The sequence below is a fragment of the Polypterus senegalus genome, chromosome 8 (genome assembly GCF_016835505.1).
Source record: "Polypterus senegalus isolate Bchr_013 chromosome 8, ASM1683550v1, whole genome shotgun sequence".
NCBI classification, from domain to species: domain Eukaryota; kingdom Metazoa; phylum Chordata; class Cladistia; order Polypteriformes; family Polypteridae; genus Polypterus; species Polypterus senegalus.
In genome coordinates, this window is record NC_053161.1 from 176443085 (window position 1) to 176460120 (window position 17036).

At 41.4% G+C, this 17036-nt stretch overlaps 1 long non-coding RNA gene across 1 annotated transcript; it reads right to left on the reverse strand.

The window, feature by feature from the left end:
- Nucleotides 1–7391: 7391 nt before the first annotated feature.
- Nucleotides 7392–8797, reverse strand: LOC120533495. Its single transcript, XR_005634517.1, has 2 exons — nucleotides 8223–8797; nucleotides 7392–8019 (listed from the first exon to the last, which is right to left on the reverse strand). It is a non-coding gene; the product is annotated as an uncharacterized LOC120533495 (long non-coding RNA).
- Between the last annotated feature and the right edge of the window lie 8239 nt (nucleotides 8798–17036).

Sequence of the window (17036 nt, forward strand, 5' to 3'; positions counted from 1 at the left end):
AGCTCAAGCAGCACTTAACAGTAAATAGTCTAACAGGACAATGACTGACTGAAACGAAGATGCTGCTCCGCTACAATAAAGGTTCACACTGTCATTCTGCATGTTTAGAAGGCGCTGGTTGGCTGAAACTGTTTATAGCGAATTGTCCCAAGTTGGAAGTGTCGTATAGTGATCCGAAACGAAAAGACACATTTAGCATGCTGGACAGTAGTTTGTTTTTCTACAATACAAATTCAGTACGACACCAGGGTCTCCAAACACACAAATATGAAGCTTATTACGTTTTATAGTGAAACTCTTTACATACACAATATAATTAGGGACGTGTGCCCTCGCTATCCGTCCAAGTTCAAATTTTTTGTTAAATGGAGAAATTGAAAAAAAAAAAAAAAAAAACACCTTTCACAAGAGGAGGATCAACGACGCGAACCCTGGTGTTTTTACTGAGAGACAGTTGCAATATCAGTGAGCCACCTAATCGGGATAATTAACGAGCTCCGCACAACTGAACTACTATCTCTGTTCTTAATGTGGTGGATGAAATATGTAGTTTGACATATGCACATTAAATTGGTTTAATTGATACGAGAGTATCATTGTTGTATTCTACTAATGAAGACGAAAACATTATATTTACAGATGTATGCTATATGACATACGGTTTTGAACAAAATTAAGTGTTCCATAAAAAGGTTGAATGATTTACCTAATCTTATATCTATAAAGTTGATATATGACAATATATCTTTGACACATATGTATCAGACTAAGGAAATCACAGCAATCCACAATAGCAATAGTGAATTTTCAGCAACTACCTGAATTGTAGTTTCAGGCCGTCACTTAACTATATCGACTGAAGTGTGTAATGTCAATACAAATTACAAAATATAACTAGAGTTAGGTTAGGTGTGAGATAGACTCTCAAAAATATAGAGGTCAGTAGTAATATGTCAGGCACCTTCTGTCAAACTGTCAATCAAAATATGATTGGTGACCGGAAGTTCCCTCCCCCAACCGCCTGTTCGGCCCCTCTCCTTGCCCCACCCCCAACCACCTGTTCGGCCAACCTCCCCGACCCCCCACCCCCAACCACCTACTCGGTCCTACTTTCTGTCAAGGGCAATTTGATGGATGCCCCCACTCCTAGAACCCCGCCCCCTGCTTGGCCACCTGTTCTGTCCCGTCTCACTAGGGCAAGTCCAGACATGACTAAGGTCTGCCTAGGCCCCGCCCCCTTGAACCCATCACCACCCCCAACCACTTCCCAGCCCCCCTCTTCCGAAGACAAGTTCAGGCATGTTGCAGCCGGACCCTGGACAAGTTCAGGCATGTTCCTATCCATACCTAGACAGCCCCACCTGTTGGCTGGCCCCCTTCTTCCGAGGACACACACACACACACACACACACACACACACACGCTCTGGCCGGACCGATCTAACTTGTCGCCGTTCCTGCCAATATTGCTTTGGGTAAGAATCCTTGTAGCTATGTAACTATTATTTTTAAAATATCTAAACTTTATCATTTGTAAGCCACTTTTTTTTTTTTATCTAAGCCCACTTACAGATCCAGCCTTTCCCATCTCACAGAAAGACAAGCAGTCCAGCTTTTAGCAGCCCACGCTGGCTTGTGCGTGTAGTTCAAAGCACACTGAAATACAAGCTGTCCGGCTCTCTGTCTACACAAAGGCTCTCAGAGCAGACAGCCCCCCCTGCCCGCGCCCGTGAGCTGGCCAGTGCAGAAGCTCTACGCGTATGTGCAGGCAAGGTCACGTAGTTCGCAGCACACAGAAAGGATCTCTCTCTCGATCTCTCCCTCTCTCTCGCTGTTCACACTGAGCCCGGAGCATAGCTAGAGCCATCAGTGCAGGCCATATGCTCGGAGCTGTGTCTAAGTTCCCCCATCCCCTAACCCAGGCACAGGAGCGTGTGATTGTCTTAACACAGCTGCCAAAACCCCTCATCCCCAGCCCCCATGTTTGTTAACAGCTGGGCGTAACACCTCCCCACTATCCCCATGTGCTGGGCACGCAGCTTGTTCCCAAGACGCATGTCCCTTTAAAAGTTAAAGGCTTTCATGATAACGTGTAAAACACGAGATAACTAGCTTGATATAAGCCCTTTAAAAATCACACAGTTAAATATGATGCAGCAGTTCCCTTTTAAATCACGTTTGAGATGTCTAAATGCTAAATGCTATATTAATTAATATATTTATAATTTTAATTTAAATCGATCTAAAACAATCCCTTGTTCTACCCATGTTAATCCTCCCATCATGAAGAAATGCGTTTAGTTTTTCTAAAAGTTTGAATGCCTAAATCAGATCGGATATCTCGGGTTGGAGAAAGGAACTTTAAAATAGTCTTTGCCAAATCCGATCTTTCCAAAGCACATCACCCCTCTGTGGTGTTATGGGTCCACAGCTCGTTGAGTAAAGGCCATTTTTTCGATGTGCTCGCGGCTTAGTGAGGGGACGTTGGGCCATAGTGGGCCGCGGGACGATCTGTAGGGTGTGGGCGTTTCTCACCTAGTGCACAGGTGAGGAACTGCCCACATTCATGATTGTCCCGTGGCTAATGCTGCAGCTGCGGTGGCCCTCGTCATTTTAAAAAGAAGCGCGAGTCGGTTTTAAAGAAAAGAAAGAAATGATCGGAGATAAAAAGGAAAGGAAAGGAGAGGAGAGGACGGAGGTTACCGGGAGCAGGAGAAGAAGCGGGCGGTGCGTGAGTGTGGTGAGCGCGATCGAGCGCTCGTGGACAGCTGCGTGGAAGGTGGGTGTTAGGCCGACACCCAGGCGTTTGTGTTGATGTCGCTCCCGCTGAGCGATCAGGTAGCGGGAGTGACCAGGGAAGGCGACTGGCCGCAGAGAGGCCATTGAAAGGCAGCGGAAGTCGGGAGACTTGGTGGTGGGAATCCCCAACGTGAGCGACCTGGCCGTTGTGGGAAACCAAGTTCTCCGGGACTGGGATGAGTGCCATACCGGAGCCAGGGATCGGGAGGTCTCCAGTCTCATGCGTGTGTTTCAGGAGGGCAGCTGCAGAGAGCGTCTTGCCTGCTGTTTGGCCCAAACGGGATTAGCAGGTGAGACGCTAACAGAAGAGCACCGGATTTGTTGTTGGTTTTTAAGACTGCTTCCTGATCATTTTAACCTCCGATTTTAAGGATTGTTTTTTTCTACATATTAGTTTTACTCCCACCTTCTTTTTATGGGTTATTTATTTAATGAACTTTGAAGAACTGCACTATTTATTTGAACACTGTTATTGATGGACAATTTTTAATAAAAGCACTTTTGCACTTTCTACCTTCCCCTTGCTCAGTAATTTGCCTCCATTGACTAGCTCACTCGGTAACATTATCGACGGTGTTGGGTTCGTGTGCTTCCAACAGCAAAGGGAGTGTGGAGCCAGAACCCACATCGTCACACCCTCATACACACACACACACAGTTAAATAAGATGCAGCAGAACCCTTTTAAATCACGTTTGAGACGTCTAAATGCTATATTAAGTAATATGATTATAATTTGTATTAAAATCGATCTAAAACAAACTCTTGTTCTATCCAATAACACCCATTTTAATCCTCCCATCATGAAGAATGTCGTTTAGTTTTTCTAACAGTTTGATTGCCTTAATCAGAATGGATATCTTGGGCTAGAAAAACACGAATTAAAATACTCTTTGTCAAAACCGATCTTTCTAAAGCACAACGCACCCCCCAACGCCCACCTCCCAACTCCGGCCACCTGGAGCTAAGGTAGTGGGTGTTGGGGAATCCGTGTCGATTCACACTTCAGCTGTTAGGATGGCTCAGGCCGTTTATGACCCTTAACCTCATGGCCGAGCAAACTTTGGGAAAGGTGAAAAAGGTCTTACGGAGAAGCGTGCAGCTGTTTAAACAAATCTACGGGTTACAATGGATTCTGTTAAACAAATTCTGGACTTTTCTTCATCCAGCCAAAGGCATGGATTTAAACCCCTGACAACGGACATTACACGTGATCCCTTATTGATCCAGTCTTAATATGTTATTTTAATCTCCTCTGTGACTTAGTATTTGTAAACTTCAGTTTCTACTATCATATTTGTGATATGAGCGAGTCAATGTTACATTTTGGAATAATAATGTCTAGCGTAACTCTGCCCCTGACTATGATCCCTGCACAAACCCTGGTCCTTTGACTCGTATTCAAGAAGATTGCAGACACTTGTTGACTCTTGGAATCACAGTTTAAACTTAAATCCCCTTCACCCTGAATGCTACTAAATCCAAGGGTGCTTTTTCACAAACAGAGAGGAAAAGAAGTTTTCAATGACAGCTGTCCTATGTCACCTGGACTAACAAAAGAAAGAATAAACCTCACAGTTTTAGTAAAATTTGAATCCTTGTGCTAACACCTATAATAGATATGATGTAACTATTCACTAAAACATTTTCCATCCTGATTTGCCTAACGTGTCCAAAATAAGCCTAATCATCATCATCCCTGTAGTGTACAGGCTCCTATAACCTACTATAACCATTCTTATTTTCAGGGGTAAAATGGAAGGCTATTACCAAGCGTTCACAGAATTTCTAAAACGTTGTATTATACAAAGACCCCCGAGTACCAAAGTGTTTATAACCTGTTGATGAAAATGCTGTTTTAAATTAAAGCCTGAACAAGATAACTGTTTTCTAATCATCATATAAAATGTTTAGTAAATAAAGAGAGACAAAATACAATTTATAACAAAAATGGAACACCGATGTACAGGTGAATGACCGAGGGTATCTAATTTAGCAGAGTGTTTTACAAATAACCCCCTACGTCAGTGGTTCTCAAACTGTGGGGATGGCCCCCTAGGGGGGCACGAAGTAACAAAAAGGGGGCATGAAGATGTGAAAAAAAGAAAACAAGAATCGAAAATATGAAAAATACATCTATTGAACGCAGAACACATTAACTTAAACTACATTCTGATACAGAAAAATAAATATAGAGATAGATAAATGTCGATACAAGTTAAGTAGGTATAATAAAATATGCAAATAAAGTGTTATGAGAATAAAATCTGATTTTTTTTATTTTTTAATTAATTAATTTATTTTTTCATGATTAGCATGCCAAAGATTTGGCCATTTGGGAAAAAAATAATCATACATTTGTGTTGTAAGCAGAATCTAAATTACTTGGGCTTGCAAATAAAGATATATGACAGAAGATATCAGATGTCTCCGGTTCCTTTAGGGACTTTATACTGGCAATTATCATTTAAAATGAGTACAGAAATTAAGTTCTATGCTATGTTTGGGGTGGATGTGATCAGAAAGGCACTGATGATTTCAAAGATCAGTCAGGAAAACTGTTGGAAAAATGGGCAGAATTTTTTTGGAAACAAGGAATTGTCTTATGTTTTAAAATTTGATCTTTACAAAGATGCTTTTAGATGCTTTATTTTCATGTTAAAGCAACTGGTCGTTTTACTTGGCTACTGAAAATGCATTTTGTTCACGAATGCTTTAGTGTTTCATTAAGAATTACCTGAATATTAATTCTTTTTTTGTAAAAACTTGATTGCTATGTATTGATTGTAATAAAATTAAAAAAATAAAAAAAAAAAAAAAAAGAAGAAATTACCTGAATATTTGATAATTCGTTTAAGCAGAAAGAGTAATTACCTCTGCTATTTTGTGAGCTATACAAGCGTGCTGAGCTGTTGGCTCCCATTTATGAGGTCACTAGCATGAGCTAAAGCTGCTGATTTTAAAAACGTGATTTTAGTTCAATGAACTTCGGATGTGCAGAACAGCGCTTCTTAAATCACTTGCCTCTAGTTAAACAAGCACATCTCACTATAACCTTCTGGCTCCAAGAGCTATGAATGAATTTTCAGAGACAAGAAATGTAATCACATCATACCTAGATTACCTTTATAAAATCAGTACAAAAGCTGATCAAAAAAGAATAAAAGAAAGATCTTGACTTATGGCTCATACCTGGAAAAAACGAAACATTCAGCAATACCCGGTTGTGTGGTGTTCACACTTTATTTTGTTTTATGGCACTGTGTATTTGACCTATGATACTTTTCTCTTGCCTGTTTATGGAGCTCTGTCTAATTACCTGAAGTTACAGGAATTGGGAAGTGATGAACTATTTTGGTAAGAATATGTGTTAAGGTCTACATAAGAAAGAGTATAAAGAGGAAAAGTGTCACCCTAGGAACCCCATGACAAAACAAAAATCATAGTTGGGCTTTTCTGTTTTTAATTAAAAATAGTAAAATGTTTTTTAATCATCACCTGTGTTAATAGAAATAATTTTAGCTTTTTGAGTAGACAGAAAATGTCTAAATTTTGTGCTAGTGTAACAGTGAGTGCTTTTACATGCATGTACAAAACTGGGATAAGGTAGAAAACTGCTTTTTTATAAATCTCCGTTTAAATGCACAAGTGTATTTACAGAGTTTTCCTTTGTCAAAAGGCTCCTATGTTATAGAAATGAGTTAAGCAAAAAAAAAAAAATAATTAAAATCACTGGCCACAGCAAATCCTAAAACACACATAATCTGCCTCTCTTTTGCGGTGTGGGATTACTTTTAAAAATAACTTAATTATATTACTATTCTGTATTAAAATAATCACATTTAGCGAAATGAATGAAAACACCGTTACAGTTAGCTCATGTAGGCTGTCTCCAACCGCTTGTAACAAACGAGAGTTTATAAAGTAAAAATGTTTCATTATCTCAGACTTTTAAAAACAGGCGGCCCCGTGTAGAGATCCCCCTGCTACCGATGCTGATTCGAAAGACTACGCAATTCACAAACGGTCCCTTCTGTACGAAGTTCAGAATACTTATACTCTTATTACGCCAGAGCTGATACATAACCGGCCTGTGCTTTTAAACCATGCCTGAATATTCTCAGAGAAGAGGCTCTGTTTGAATTTTCAGACGCCGAGATAAAAACTACTTGATTGTAAAGCCCGTTTCGGTATGAAAAACTAATATTATTTGCTTCAGTCCTATGAATTTGTACATTAATCGTCGTACTTGCAGATAGAAATAGGTGCTGCATCTTATTTTATTCGCGCGCTCACGCACGCACTTGAGAATGAACTTGGAAATTGTCATATTAAGGATTCAGCCTTCCGTTTTTTTGGCGTATATAATAATCACGAATAGGATTTACCGTGATCCTGGATCTTCCCGACGTGATTGTCCTCTTTCATTATTAACGGCCTGCTGAGTAATGGACCGGTCTGAAAACTTTTTTATACTCTGAAAAGAGCGGTATTTTGGAAGATTTTACGGTGATTTGTGACAGCAGATGTTTGACAATCATTTTTACTGGACATTCCTGTAATGTCCTTTGGCCGGACTCCGAAAAGTCCAGTATTTTTTTTTAAAGTCACCTTTGCACGCAGTTGATTTCTTTAAATCGCTGCATGCCTCTCCGTAAGGGCGCTTTCACATTGTCCACCGGATGATCCGACATAATGGATGGAAGAGGGCTTTTTTAAGATATACAAAATATACATCCGAGGCTAGATTTTAAGACGTCTCAAACGTTCTTTAAAAGGTCCCTGTTGCCTCTTATTTAACTGAGTGGGTGATTTTTAATTCCCTTGACTTTAAAAGTTACACACATAACTTGTTCTCCCGGACACAGGATCTGCGCACTCTCGTACTGGGGGGCGGGGGGTTGACAAGCATGCGCCCGCAGAACACAGCAGGTTAAAGGGGTCAGGCCGTTTCCTGGCCTGTGTCTGACACTATCTGTCAGCGGAGCTCCGGTTCATACAGTATGCAACTTCCTGCTATAGACCCGTGCAGGGCGAGGGAGAGAGGTGTTTGTCTGCTCCTCTGAGATTCTCTGTGTAGACAGAAATATCCGGTCAGCGTTTATTTCGAAATACAAACCCTTGCCGGCGAGTAGGCTTAGAGCTTCAGCCGCTGGGGCATCTCGCAGCCGCGTGCCTGGCAGCTTTTTTCAGCACAGAGGCTGTCTGCTCTCAGGCGTCAACTGTGTAGAGAGAGAGAGAGTGCAGGGGTTACTAACAGCAGGTCAGCTTTTTAGAGCCCAAGTATTCTGCTGTGTAGAGAGAAGCGGCAACAACTGGACGTTTCTGTGAAAGGATTGTCAGGGATATGGAAAAAAGGGTGTTTTGACTTAGATAAATCAAAGGTTAGATAGATATTTTTAATAATAGATACGTGTGGACTTACCCAAAGCGATATAGGCAGGAGCATGTGTGTATGTCCTTGGAAGAAGTGTGCCTGGAAGTGAAGGATTCAACCAACATGTGGTGTCCCCCGCCCTCAGGGGCTGCCTGACCGGAGGGGTCCTAGGCAGGGCCTTCATGCCTGGGGACATGTAGCTTGGTCCGGCAGGGTCTGGATAGAAACTTGCCCGGATGTGCCTCAACTTGTCTTCGGAAGAGGGTTGGCCGGTGGTCAAAGAGGGAGCACCCATCCATCAAGTCTGCTCTTGACAGTTTCCTGGGGCAAACAGGTGGGTGGGGGCGGCTTCAAAGAAGGGACAGACATCCTGCAATCGGATCTTTGCCGTTTCCTGAGGAAAAAACAGGAAGGGGTGTGTGGGCGAGTTCAAAGAAAGGTCACATTAATGACGTCAGAGGAAAGGGGCGGGACTTCCGGTCATCCATCAGATTTGATTAACATTTTGACAGTTGCCGCATGCATATAACGACTGTGGGACTAATGGGTTTTTGGAGAGCTTTGTGCCACATTTGGGAGTAATTTTAAGACCAATACATGATGTTGTAAAGAAAAAGGCACGGTTTGAATGGACAGATAAAAAAACAAGCTGCATTTGAGGCAGCTAAAGAAGCTTTTGTCCAACAACAAGGACTGGGACCTTTAAAAGCTAATTTGCCTTTTGAACTTGAGGCCACAGAACAGAACAATATTGCTACATGGACCCTGTGGCAAAAGCATGGCAGTAAAATTGTTTCCCTAGGCTTTTGGAGCCGACAGCTGACAGGATCACAGACTAAATATGCACCACTTGAAAAGCAGCTCCTTACAGCATACTGGGCCCTTTTACACACAGAGAGACAGACAGGTCCTGCTCTGGTAAAGTTACGCACTAACTTGCCTATTGCTGGGTGGGTAAGAGACACTGGCCTGGGAGTGAGGGCAGGAGCTGCCCAAAATCAAACCCTGTACCAAAGGAAATGGTATTTGCAAGCAAGAGCACAATTTGAAGGAAAATACACAAGTGCATTACAAGGGGCCATGACAGGAGCTGTGATAGATGAGGATCCAGATGACATACCACCTGTTCTGCCTGTAGTGGAGTCGCCCTTTGAAGAAGCACCAGCACCATAAAGTCATTTGACACCAGCGCAGCAGGACAACAGCTGGTTCACAGAGGGCTCAGCAACTGTGGAGGGAGAAAAAAAGGCTTTGGAGAGCAGTAGCTTATCAGCCTCACACTGAGACCATCCTGCAGCAACAGGGGGAAGGTAAAACGTATATTGCTGTAGCTATGGCATTAACAGAAAATCAAAGCTTCCCTATTCTCTTTTTTACAAATAGCTGGGCAGTTTTTCAAGGACTAACAGTTTGGATAAAAATATGGAGAAGGGCTGCTTGGACTATTCATGGGAGAGAAACTATGGGGTGGCACAGAACTGTGGGAGCAGCTTTGGACAATGGGCATGAGAGGGGAGACCCTCATAGGTCATGTAGATGCACATGTCCCATTGATATCCCTTGAGACGATTTATAACCAACAAGCTTATCTCATAGCTGCTGTTCGAGAAATCAACCTGGAAGAAGCTTATACAGAGGATGATGAGCTGTGCCAAAATGCTGAGGTAAATGTAATCGAGCCTTCTTTAATATCATCTTCAGGACATATGTGAGTGGAAAAAACATATCAATGGTGCCATCAGCAATGTATACCAGTCACTAATGATATTGTTAAACAAATAGTGAACAATTGCTCTAGAAGATAAAAAAAACTGGTAAACTGATGAGAGGAACTGGACCAGGACCAATTTGGCAAGGGGATTACATTGGGCCACTGCCACGAGAAAATAAACAACTGTATGCCTTAACTGCAGTAGATACTTATTCTGGACTTTTACAAGCTTATCCATCAATAACAGCTTACCAAAAAGCCACACTCAATGGACTAAGTCATTTAATCCAAGCATATGGAGTTCTCAAAGAAATTCAAAGTGATCAAGGAAGCCACTTTGCTGGGAGAGATGTAAAAGAGTGGGCTCAAGGAGCTGGCATTCAGTGGACTCTGCATATCCCTTATCACCCACAAGCAGCGGGACTTATTGAGAGATTGAGTGGCCTCTTGAAGGAACAAATTAAGAAACTAACTGGGCACACTCATCCTAAAGGCTGGACTAAAGTTTTAAAGCAAGCTTTATTTAATCTCAATAATCATCCGTTGGCGGGGTCCACACCACACTCTCACAGGAGAGCCACCTGCAGTGTGCCCTCCGCCTGACAACAATTGGTCCACAGGCAAACAATGAATTAACTCCCACAGGGTTATTGGTTAGGGCACCTAAGTCACTTACAATCAAGTTAAACTCCTCAGAAAACCTAAGCTTGGGAATAACAGGTCAGTGGCCAAAGGAATGGGAGGTTAGAGTGAATGTTGAAATATCTGTAACAGATGCATGCCTAACAGGGACATTAGATATCTGTTTAAATGAATGGCATTTACTGTTAGCAAACCAAAGCAGTCAAGACATACACATAGCTGAAGGACAGGCCATATGTAAACTGCACATAGAAAAAGTCAGATCTGTTCTAGACAGTATTGAACAGTTTAAAGGAGAAATTGGAGAGAAGGCATGGGTATTAACTCCAGGGCAAAAGCCAAGGGCAGGAGAAATAACAGCTGCAGGACCAGGAGACACTAGAATGGTTCTTTTAATGGGCTCTCAGTCGCCCATCTGCTTACACAGATTATCAGATTAGATGGATAATGGACTGCATGGAGCCGATGCACCCCCTACAATAAAGTCTTTTGGGCTGATGATACGTCAGTAATAGAAAAATATGTGATACTGAATTTCACCCTTTGTTATACTACATGTTTGTTTATGTCACTGTATCTGGACAATACTGTTATGAGTTTTATTCACATGTGCATGTTAAATTTGGCACACAGGGGCTCAGCAGTTAGAATTGCTAGCCAAGCATTGGATTAGATAGCCAAAGACAACTGGAGGCTTGTATAGTCAGCTTAAACACAGGTTAGGGTATTTCTGTCCTCTATCAGCACAAATCTCCTTTCCTTATTGGGAGAATGAGAATCGGCATATAAGCACTATGATATGTCTGTATTTTGGGGAAGAGGAATTCAGCCCTTGTTTGGAGACAGAAAGGACCAGCAAGTTGAAGAAGAACCGTATAAAAGGTCTGGACAGCAGCTAGACCCTTCGAGGCTGTGTCGACACAAAGAGTTGTCGAAAAACCTCCCAGCGTGGGGACGGAGAAAATGGCTGACTGTGTTGATCCAGATTTCCCACCTGGATAAAGTCTGTCCATATGCCCCCCCGTCTGTAACCGCGTAAAACGTCAGTAAATGTAAGCTAAAAGATATTTTGTCTCATGTGATCCTTGTACCACCGTAATCACTATGGGAGGGATATTGCCTTTTCTGGTATATTATGATATTGTTTAATTATTTAATATGCCACAATTTTAAAAGAACACATTTCCAAGAGAGCTAATGCCTCCTCAGGAAACACCCTTACCAAGAGCTGTAACTGGCAGTTATGAGACAAGACACCTACGGCTCAGTTTTCCATGAAACTGGAATATCCTGAACTGTAACCTTTACCTTTTATGACTTTTGAGGACGTTAAAATAACTGTGACTGTGCATAATAATGTATCCGTCTGGTAGGCTATGATGAATTGTAAACCTGGTTCTAATGGAGTATTATGTTGGACCATTGAAGGAGGGCAACAGCTGACTGCAGTATCAACACCCGAGAATGATGTAATATTATATGTCAGTGGTTCTCAACCTGTGGGGCGGGCCCCCCTAGGGGGCGCGAAGTAACAAAAAGGGGGGCGCGAAGATGTGAAAAAAAGAAAACAAGAATCAAAAATATGCAAAAAAAAACATCTGTTGAAAACAAAACAAATGAACTTAAACTACATTCTGATACTAGAACAATAAATATAGAGTTAGACAAATGTTGATAAAACTTAAGTAGGTATAATAAAATATGCATCTGAATTTCAAAAATAATGTTTGGGGGGGTGCGATTAAAACTGTTAAGAAAACTCGGGTCTCAAATACTTAAAGATAGAGAAACGCTGCTATATGTGTTTAAAAAGGAGTCAACAACGAATGTAAAGGTACCAGCAATGTTATGGGAAATTCATAAGACTAGAAGAGGGAATGGTTATCCATTTGACGCAACACTACTTAGGCAAATGAAAGGTTGTAAGAAATCTAGGACAGCACACAAAATAATCACTGCAACACTTAACATTAATGTTAGTGGGTTTGACATAAAACATTATGATTTTCCACGAGGAGCAAATATAGTACCATGCAGTATGGATGCAACATATAATTGTAGAAACATACAATCCTTATGGCCTCCTCGTAAGGTAGAAATAAAATGAAGGCCAAAGCGAGACATTTGGGGAGCTATAGGAACTGGTTTAGGAGTAGGAGGTTTCGGTCTAGAATCTCTTAATACTGCTGATATATTAGCACTAATAATTCTTTACATTTATGTAGCACTTTTCTTACTACTCAAAGTGATCTCCACGCTGGGAAAACTGTGGACGCGAACCCAGGTCTCCTAACTGTGAGGTAGCAGCACTACCACTGTGCCACCATGCTCATCTATTGATGTAAAACAAAAAAACATTTACATTTACAGGACTTACTTTTATGGAAAACCCACCATGGGTGGTTAAATGAGTTCTTATGGACTGATTTGCAAAGCCAATGGGCCAGACTGTATATATCGAATCAGCTTGCTATTTAAAACAGATTATTGCTATACAGCAGTATTTACATTTTAAGACAGATTGGGGATTTAAAGACCCCCAACACTGGAAAAAGGAATTAAAATTACCATTAGACTGGTGGTTGCAGCCAAAATCCTTCATGTGTGAAGAATCAATATGCCAAGCTGTATTTCAGGTGGCAACCACTGCTGAAGATGACAATGTTTGGTTCCCATTTCAGGTTCTGCCTGTTTTACTAGGGGAAACATGGTGGGCACCCATAGTAGATAGAAAATGGATAAACATGAACAACAATACCATAGAACCTGCCTTTTGTTATAACTGGCAAGAAGGGTTCATATGTCAAAGGGTGGGTACATTGCCACACCCCTGTTTGCATCCTTTAGCTGGAGACTGTTATTGGCGCCAAATAGCAATAAATTCCACTGAAGTGTTTCAAACTGATACTACTTCTGCATGTGCTGTGACAATACATGACATAACTTGGAGTGATGGTGCCCACTATAAGGGCCCAGGGGTATCCTGTTGCACCAATGTTAGTACTATACGAGATGATTATTATGGAAGAACTTATGTTTTAACTACATGGTAGGATATACATTGGGAAGCAGAAGCTAAAACATTCCTCCATTTACAATTTCCCTATATTTAAACCTGGGCCAAAATATAATCACAGGGGGGATATGGAGGAGACTAACAGATGTGAGCTGGTTACTGGGGATGAAATGAAAGGGGCTCATTATGTTCTCTTAGAGGAGAGAGCTGAGCCACCCGTTGAGGTTAAGACCTCAGAAAAAAATGGACTGTCCCCAGACCAGCAGGCTAGAAAATTTAATGACTTGGGAGTATAACTCCCAAAAGAAACTCAAAGAACAGGTAGAAGCTCTGTGGGAGCAGGTGGCACAAAGGCTAAGGCCATTTGAGAGAAGCACATTTCAAATAGCGCAGCAGGTGGCCTGCTTTTTACTATTAAAGAACCTCCCCGCTAACTTAGCCCAGCTGGTCTGGGGAAACTTCCGCAGCATAAGCGAGCTTCTTGGCTCCTCGAAAAAATAAAATCAGCCTCACAATCTGGGAGAGCAGAACGGTTCCCTAGTGGATTCCGTGGGGATTATGTGCTCCGAAGCCTGTTTTGAAGTTCCTGTCTGGAGATGAGGTGGAATGCAGGTGGAAGGGGAGGGACGGTTTATATGCACTTACCAACCCCCTGAGGCTATTCCATACAGGTATTGTAGTCATTAATGGATTTAAAGTCGAGGCACTCTTTGACTCAGGCAGCAACATCTCCATTGTTGATTGCTGATATGTTTTACCGTGACAGTGGATAAATGAAGATGACCAGACTCAACCTGTCCCCACGCCGAATAATCAGCCGGTGGTGAGAGATACGGAAATCCAAGAAAGGGACGAGGAGATTCAAGTAGATATTGCTGCAGACCGGAGTTCAATTGGCATGAATATCATTTTCGACTTCAGCCAATCATAATTTTAAATTTGAGAACGTCAGGCACTGATCAGCCAATTGAAAACTTAAACATCGCGGTCAATCACCTTTTTAGTTAACAAATCGTTAATCTGTGTTATTTGTCATTCATGCTCCACTTTAGCCAGTTGTCTTATGGATACGTAAACAGAAAGGTGGAAGTAATTTCTAAAGGTGGACGTGTAAGATAATTTCTAAAAGTGGACAGTCAAGATAAAGTGAGTGTAAGAGATGGAGTGTATACAGTATTCATAAAATACACCTGCAACGATAGTCTACTAGTGCCAATATCTTACACTATCACTCTGTCGAGTACATTATTAAAACTGCAGTATATTAGCGGTTCTGAAAAAATAATGAAAATAATAGTTTGGATATGAGATATTTATCATTACTAAACAACACTTGAAGAAAATATAAATGAACATAACAATACAAATTTGTGTCCGCCTAATTTTAATGGATTGACGTGCACTTAAGTGTGGGCTCTACTTGATTGAGTCAGTCAGATTAAAACAAATGTTTGACTGTTGCTCTTTACTCGAACGTCCAAATGAAATAGTCACCTAAATTTAACAGGTCACCTTAAAGACAGGCTATAAATGTATTACAATTTTAAACGGTAAATAAACTGTCAAGAGTTAAATATTTACTTCTATAATACACAACCCTAAAATGTGTTTTATTACTTTCATGACTATTTATCAACTTTTATTTATTTAAGTATTCCTAATATTCCATTGTCGCCTCTTCTGCCTGCAGATCAGCGTCTGTTCTTTGTTTGCTGATGTCTGTCAAATATTCTGTGGTCTTCATGTCTGTTCTCAACACACCAGCAGCTCTAGTCAGTTTCTTGTCTGTGGATCTCGTATTCAAGTTTGTTTTTCGCTGTATTATGATTACAGAATATTACAAATCACATACTTGACACTCTCACGTTCAGGTATCAGGGAACAGACAACATTAACAAAGCTGGCAATAAAATTGTGACTTTAAAGAATCCATTGGCTGTCTCTACATGTTATCAATGTTAAATGTAAGAAACACAGTTAGTTATCATAGTACTAATAGTCACCTTTCAATTATTATTTTTATAATGAAGTTTACTATGTTAAACGATCTGTGAAGAGCAAATATTACGCCTTAAAAAGAGTAATAATTTTGCAGTTTTTGTGACTGTGCACCTGTTAATCAGGGTATTCAATTATTTGACATAATTGGATCTTTATTACTTTTGGGATTTTAAATACCTCTTTAAGATCATCAAATATATGTTTATTATAATACATATTACTTATGAAAAAGTTACATTTAGAGATAAAACATGACAGATGTGTGTTTGTAGTTCATATCTCATTTAGCCTTCATTTGACTCCATCAGGTCCCAGTGGTGAGCTGAACACGTCAGCCGGTCTTTAGGGTCTCTGAGACTGGAGGAGGCCAGGAGTCCAACTGTACAGCAGGCACTGATGGGCATCAGCATCACAACTGGTAACAAGATAGAGATGGCAGATAGTTCAGGTGGGCATCATTCTATATGACTACACAAGCAAACGGCATATTAAGAGCACACCGAGTCTGTATACTCCAGTATGGCCCTGACATAACAACCTGTACAGCTGTAAACGACTCCACTTTACTGGTCAGATTACCACACACTGCACTGAGTCTGTCACGTCTGAACCATTAAATCATTCGGTCTGAACAGCTGGGAATTTATTTTGCCAATGATATCTCTGGTAAGGCTTTTTTTTTCTTGTTTGTCATAGGTTTATACTGAAAAACTGGTTTACATCAATGTAAACCATTGATTGATATATATATATATATATATATATATATATATATATATATATATATATATATATATATATATATATATATATATATATATAGTCAGGGATGCCAGGGGCCATGACCTGGCCAGGAAGCCCGGAGGGACCGGAAGAGGGTCAGAGCCCTGCCTGGATCACGTGGGGTTTGCCTTCCGGGTTGCTTTGGAAGCCTTTCCCTGTAAGGGCCCGTGGTCACCGCCAGGAGGCCCCAGTGCCTTGGGGACCTGTTACCCCAGCACTTCCGCCTCACCAGGAAGTGCTGGGGGGAAGATTTATGACGGCGCCCGGAGAGCAGCCGGGAGGACAGCCGGCACTTCCGCCACGCTGGGGCGTAGCTAGAAGAAGATTGCCAGGACCACCTGGGGCTCATCCAGGTCCTCTATAAAAGGGGCCGTCTCCATTCATTCGAGGCGAGAGTTGGGTGGAAGGAGGACGAAGCAGAAGAGAGTGGAGGCAGCCCGAAGAAAGGCATTGTGGCCAGGACTTTGTGTGTGATTTGGGGTTTTGTGCACGTGATTAAGGTCTGTGTGACCACTGGACTGGGTCTTTGTGACCATAGTATTGTAGATACTGGTGTAAATAAACGTGTGGTGGTTTTAAAACAACATGTCCATCTGTCTGTGTCCGGGCAAAGTTCACAATATACGGAGAACCTGTCATGGACAAACAACACCTCCAGCCTGGTCAAGAAGGCCCATCAGCGCCTCTTCTTCTTGAGGATACTGAAGAA